Source organism: Eptatretus burgeri, chromosome 8 (genome assembly GCF_056783735.1).
Source record: "Eptatretus burgeri isolate ZD-2024b chromosome 8, Ebu_testis_v1, whole genome shotgun sequence".
NCBI lineage: Eukaryota > Metazoa > Chordata > Myxini > Myxiniformes > Myxinidae > Eptatretus > Eptatretus burgeri.
In genome coordinates, this window is record NC_140968.1 from 104003906 (window position 1) to 104010560 (window position 6655).

The 6655-nt window shown below is 44.9% G+C and overlaps 1 protein-coding gene across 1 annotated transcript in view; it reads right to left on the bottom strand.

The window, feature by feature from the left end:
- LOC147022469 (protein lifeguard 3-like) overlaps positions 1–6230 on the bottom strand; it is a 40437-nt gene extending 34207 nt beyond the window's left edge. Inside the window, exon 1 of the mRNA XM_085893382.1 lies at positions 6046–6230. The gene's annotated coding sequence lies outside the window, so the exon portion shown is untranslated. The remainder of the gene's footprint in view (positions 1–6045) is intronic.
- Between the last annotated feature and the right edge of the window lie 425 nt (positions 6231–6655).

Sequence of the window (6655 nt, forward strand, 5' to 3'; positions counted from 1 at the left end):
CTTGTCTGCTGGACCTTGTGAAAAGCCAGCTGGAGCATACCACCGTGGATCTTTCGCTCTGGTGCAGTCGACCTCGCGGGGTCTGAACGCGCCGAGGCTGCGTGCGTGAGGGCTGCGACAAATTGACGACGCCTCCATTTTTCCACACGGCGTGTCCGAGCTGGGTGCTCAAATCCATTGACATCGGCTTGTCACGAGCCGCATTCGTGCTTTTGACACTTTTCCTCTCGTCCATGAAGCATCACCAAGTACTCTGTGTCTTGTCTGCATGCTGTTTAAGGTTTATCTCGTTAGGGTCCCCTTCGAAACCCGTATCCGTAGCTCCCTAGTTAAGAACGGGTTATAGATTAATTATAACATTGTCGTGCATGCTTGCTTGTGTCGTGTTCCCTGATGTGTCCCCAATAAATCTGGCTGATTCGTATGAAGTTGCCGCTTTGGGTTTGTTCGTGCCGTGCTGAGAAACAATTCGCTCGATTGGTATATAAAACCAAAATGGTTACAGACTGGCAGAATTCGCTCGGTCTCTGACAAAACCAGTCTGTAACCGGGGGCTGTTCCCCCAGCTGGCAAGGCACAGGTGTATTTTGGTATCATGATCTGAGGCGCATATCCCGAGAATTGTGCCGAGCCAGCCGGTGTTATAATCTCGGAGACGGCGGTAATTGACTTCAGTCGTCCGAATCCTTAACACTGGGGTCAAGAGTCGGGTGCGAGCCCCGCCACCACTGAATCCGTAACAATATCAATCGTACATCTATACTAATATAATACCGAACAAATTTTTTTATCTAAATATATGAAGTTCGAGCCCAAAGATGCTTTGCAGGCTTTACGGCAAGCAAACAGTTCACTACCGGCATCAAAACCCAATTTCCTTTCTGGAGGCCCCTTCACTGCCAGTATTCCCAAACTCTTCAGTCGATCTTGACATGTAGTTGATCTCAGGACATTTTTCTTACTCTTGCCGTTGAAATGAATGAGCGTTCCACCTGTGAGACAGGTAGGGTACAGAATATTCTAAGTCGACACTGATATTCAGGAACAATGTGTCGGGTTTCAATTCATGGAGAATGTTCAACAATTGAAGTGGTTATACAGGTTCCCAGATTAGCTGTGTGGATCACCTTTAAGTATTCTATTTCTTCCACTAGATCCTCAGACACATCAACACTCTACTTCTCACAAAGTACTCCAGCTTGTTCACGTACTGTACGTCGTTTTGATACAAGTTTGGGTATTTCCACATGACACCAAATGTCTCCTCCAGCTCCCTGACTGCCTCATCACATCGTGCCTGGCCATGTTTCCGATGATGCAGTCCAGAAGAGCATAGAAAACTTGATGCTTGAAACAATCTTCGGGATTGGAATCCATCACCTCTTTACTCGATGTTTCATCTGCAAACCTCTTCCTCCCTCTCTGCCTATATAAGTAAGATATGTCTCGTGTGTAAATAAATAAGTAAGATTGTAGAAGGGGCTCATAAGTGTCAAGGGAACAAGTTCTGCCCTGTGGCCCTATTATATTTCCTGTACATACATGCCATACAAATTTCCCCCGTTGTACACGTGTTGTGCCCTCACAAACACCCTGAATATGGGTTTTCCCATTCCTTGTGAATAAAACCTTTACTGTATATATGTACTACACAAATTCTCCCCCCCCCATACCTCCCCCCAACTCCCATGTTTCCCCTATATAAATAAAGCCAAAGAAGTTTTCTTCCAACCTGCTTGTGGTGTCTTTTCCCTATTGGTCACACACAGTCCGCACCATTAGATAGGTGGGCAGTTTTACCCCCCTTGATTGGCTCCGTAATTGGCCAGTACGTATCCACAGTTTTGATCGGCCATATATACCATCAATAGATGGGTACGAACCTTAATTGGTCAGGCCAACTCAACGGCACGTAAACATAATAACACGGGGGACCCTGCAAGATTTGGCCGTTCCAATTGATGTACGTAGTTGCTGCACAACCCATCGGGTTGTGGACTTATCCAGGGCCTGCAGGCCCGGGAGGAGTTTGAGAAGTCTCCCTCGTGGTAACTCCCGAACACCAGTACCATAACAACATATACATATACATCCAGGGTGTCAAAAGTTTGAAAACATAGGTTTGTTGGTTTTATTTTATTTTTTCCAATCTTTCCTATGTTTCTGTTTCTGGACTTTTGACTCACCCTGGATATCCTGAATATAAAAAACAAAAACCCAATCACATCTCTCACCTGTGACCGGAGGGACCAATTAGCTCTCACCTCATCAATGACCACAGATGGCTAGGACTACAGATACATTGACTCCTTCCATGCTCTCTCACTGAAGAAAGTTGTATAAAGCAACCAAGAAAAGCTACACAAGGTAAGCCCTTTGACTTTACCACATACTTTTCCTCACCCTTTCTGTAAATATATTGCTTGCTATTGTAATGTACCCAGCCCGTAGCATCTTTTTATCCATTTGTCTGGCATAATCCGCACGAATTGTTAGCCAGGAAGTTATACGCCATGTGATTTGCTCTTCTTAGCCAGTGTACACTCACTGTATCACTTGGCAGTAATCTGAGTGTGCTGAGGGCACGAGCCCCCTTTGATGCTGTCCTCCAATGGAAAGGTAACATGTGAAGTAGTGAGAATCCTGCCAGGATTGGCAGTACCAATCGGCGTTCATGGTTGATTCGCAACCCGCCGAATGGCGGAGTTATCCAAGACTGGTGGCCTCAGGACTGAGCATTTGAGAGGAACCCGAGTGCTTCCCCTCATGTTCCTGCAGCCAATTGCAATGACTCAATCAGAGAGCACTGGCTAATCTGAGTGGCTGGATTGTGAAAGGCGGACGTGAGAGGTGAGAGGACCCAGGGCGGTAAAATGCCTGGCAGAGCAGTTTGCAGTGGAGTTTGAGGGAGTTAGGATTTGGAGTTCACAGCTCAATGTTAGTTGAGAGTCAGGTCAAAGTTCACCAAAAGCATTCCTTGGGAGTTCAGAGTTGGTTGGTTACACAAGCAGAGGTGCTGATCGAGTGGAGAGTTCAAGAGTCTCAGGTGGGCCATGCCAAGCGCCGTGCATGAGGAACGCAATGGAACAAGTGTTGAGAATGCAGTGGAACGAGCACTGAAAGGGCCAAGTGGAATGGGTGTGGAGACGCAGGCTTCTCAGTGTGGTTACCGCCCCCTCACTGGCATTACCTCCTATACTAACTTCGTTAAAACCAACCACACACTCGAGCATCAAGAGACTTAACAGTGATTCTCCTTGGAGCTACAGTTACTTGTCTCGCCACAAGCCTTACTCAAGCACGTTGCATCCTTGCACCTTCCATCACACACACACACCTCATTAACTTGCCCTGGTTTTGCGGAGTATTAACAGAGTCCCCAACAGGCCTTTTCAGGCCTCACAGTACATGTAACCACACACACCAAACATCTCACATGCACCTCTAACTCACCCACATCACACACCCTGTTTGTTATCATGTGAGCGGTCCGTTTGGCTCACATTCGGGTGATGCTGGGGTCGACACCATACCCCACCTACTTCGCTCCTCTGTCTATCAACCTTTTTCTCTCCTTCTCCCGGAATGCTTGAGGCACCTGTGTGTGCAGAAAGTTGTGATAAGATGACTTACTAAAAGGGCCTATGTGCTCAGGGTCAGAGTTTTCTCTTGTGACTGTGTTTTTTCCTTGTATTTCTGTGCCTCTGTTGAATCCTGATAAATTACTTTCCCAACTTCCCATCATCTTTTTACATTGGTTAGACCATAGTGTGTACTAGTGATGGGGAGTTTTTCCCGGCCATTTTGTTATGGTTAGTCATAAGACAGCGTTTCACTAACAGTATCGCTCGGCCGTTCTGATTGGGAACAGTGGAGCATTGGGAAGCACAGTTCTTATCTGGGGTGATTAATTTTCCGGAAAGGTAAAGCGGTATTTGGACACTGGACCCTACCTAAATTGTCTCAGGCAGCGTCTGTGGTTGTTTAGCAACTCGCCGTGCCGCGGAGTTCTCTGTGACTCATCGGCTTCAGGGTCACCGGCCCCGAAGTGGGTCTGAGAAACACCCTTTGTGATTGCGAACCCCCAAACTTTTAGCAATTTATATGTGTATATAGCCTACACATGTCAGAGTATTAATACATATTGTGTCAATGTTTAAAAAAGTCATGTCATGTCATAAAAAAAGTCATGTGGGAAGGGAGAGGGGAATTTGGAGGGAGCGTTGGTGGAAGTTGTTGGCGGGGGGGGTGGGGGAGCGGGGAGGGGAGGAGGCACTGCATATCAGACTGTAAGACCTGTTTTAAAAAAGTCATGAACTTGTCATCCAACCAACAGGAATGATGCAAAAATCACGTTGATACATCCACCAGCTCAGAATCGTTGAGTGTGTAAATGGGTACCTAAATAGGGTAGATGGGTGGCATGTCCATCTTGTTGGTCAGGATGCGAGCAGAAAGTGTTGGTGTGATACTGGGTTCATGGTCACCATTCCAATTAGGAGGTGCGAGCTGTATATATTCCCTCACTGGGACCACCTGACTGTAGCTCATCCCCTGAGTAATGGTGGCGGGGGAGATATACTCCGTACCCGTGATTTGTCCATAAGAGGCTTCTAAAGCCATGCAGGCTGACTGATGCTGCAGTTCGCAGTGTGACCTGGAATACTTGTCTAATTATGTACGTGTAAGGACACAGACACACAGACACACAGACACACAGACACACAGACACACAGACGCACACCCTCACAGGTATGCAAGACGTCAACAATTGTAGCTTACAGTGTTCATGTGAGAAACTCCTGAAGTTATTCTGAAGACTCAGTAGCTTCGTGGGTTGTTGCTGTGTTTGTGATGAGTTTCTTGGTTTGGGTCTTGGGTTAAGTCAGGAATGGAATTAAACTTTGAATTTTTATTGATGTCAAACTAATTAATTTCATTTTAAAGCTTTTTCTGTTTGCAGAAAGAAAAGCCAGGGCATGACAAACTTGTTTGTTGGGTCACATCCAATTAGATATATTATGATGCTTGGCATGCTGCTCAACCAGGGTGTTCAGATTGCATTTTGCTCTTGCATGAGTTACACTCTTGTAGACACCAGAGCGATCAGATCGCATCTAAATAATATTTTATTACATTCACATAAACGTACACGAGAAATGCTGTGCATCAAGCTCGCTGGTGGTAGTGTAGGCCATTAAAAACAAAAAAAACTTTTAAAAACATATATCGAAACCCATGACAACTGATGGATATACAAGTTGGCTTCTTCAATAGTCGACACGTGGTTAAAGCCTTTCGGGGTGAATCATCATCGAGGGAAAGGTGCAAGCCAGGGGTGTGTTCAGTTACCAAGTTTCTTGTGGAGTGCTCGCCAAGTGGCTCGAATAATGAAACAAGCACTCCATTCGAAACCGTTGATGAGGAACGGCTGGCTTGGCAAGCGCTAGCTAGCTGCTTGGTAACTGAACACATCCCAGCTGTCCGACCTGCTTGCATCATGAAATAGGCGAATCAGCATCTCCACAATTCGACTCACCTCTTGTGACCGGGCTCAATGATGTATGTTGTATTAAGCATCATGATCTGAAACTCTCAAATGTGATAAAGACGTTTTTTTTGAAATTAAAGTTTCAAAACAGGGGTTAAAGTTGCCCCCCTACTTTATAACCTTCCATGCATTTCGTTTATTTGGAACACATATATATATATATATATATATATATATATATATATATATATATATATATATATATATATATATATATATATATATATATATATATATACACATACACACATACACACACACACACACACACACACACACACACACACACAAACGGAGATACTATCGCTTGGGAGGGCTCCACTCCACCTTCTGAAACTCGCATATGGAGGTAATTGACAACCAACAACAACACACACACACACACACACACACACACACACACACACACACACACACACACACACACACACACACACACACACACACACTGTGCCCCTGCCACCTAAGTTGAAAGTATTTGACGTTTTACTTACCTTCAAACTTGTAAGAGAAGAGACAGCAATGAATTGAAGGATTGTGATCAGTATTCACATACACAGCATTGAGAAGCGACGATCCTGCATGCCGACTCACTGACACTGTGTTTGGGTGTTTCGCCAACCAACCCACAGCCACACCCATTGGCTGCCCCAGTTCGTCAGCTCATGATGTCATTTTGCAAAAGCAACCAAATACTCACCACTTCCTTCACTGTTGTTTAACAATGGACACCATCACAAACTTTTCTATCCTGAAAAATAATTGAAACGTTTTTGTTTTGGGCCCAAATGATTGTAAACTAACATTGGAATCAACACATTTAAATAACTTCCTTTCCATCTCTTGCAGCTCTTCCTCCTCATTAAGTGTTCTGCCTTTTGGCAGATTAACCGTTTCCAGAGACCCCACCCTTCTCTGTGTTGTTTGCATTGGCACCACCTCTCATGGTCACTGTCAATGGTTCTCGCATTCAGATTTTTGTGATCACCTTCATCTTTTATTCAATCTCTCAACATCATTCGATTTCTTTTTCTCTTTTCTGATTTTCTTCTCTCTGTTCTGCCTTTGAGCACCTCTTTCAGCAATCCTTCTCTTCTCAAAATG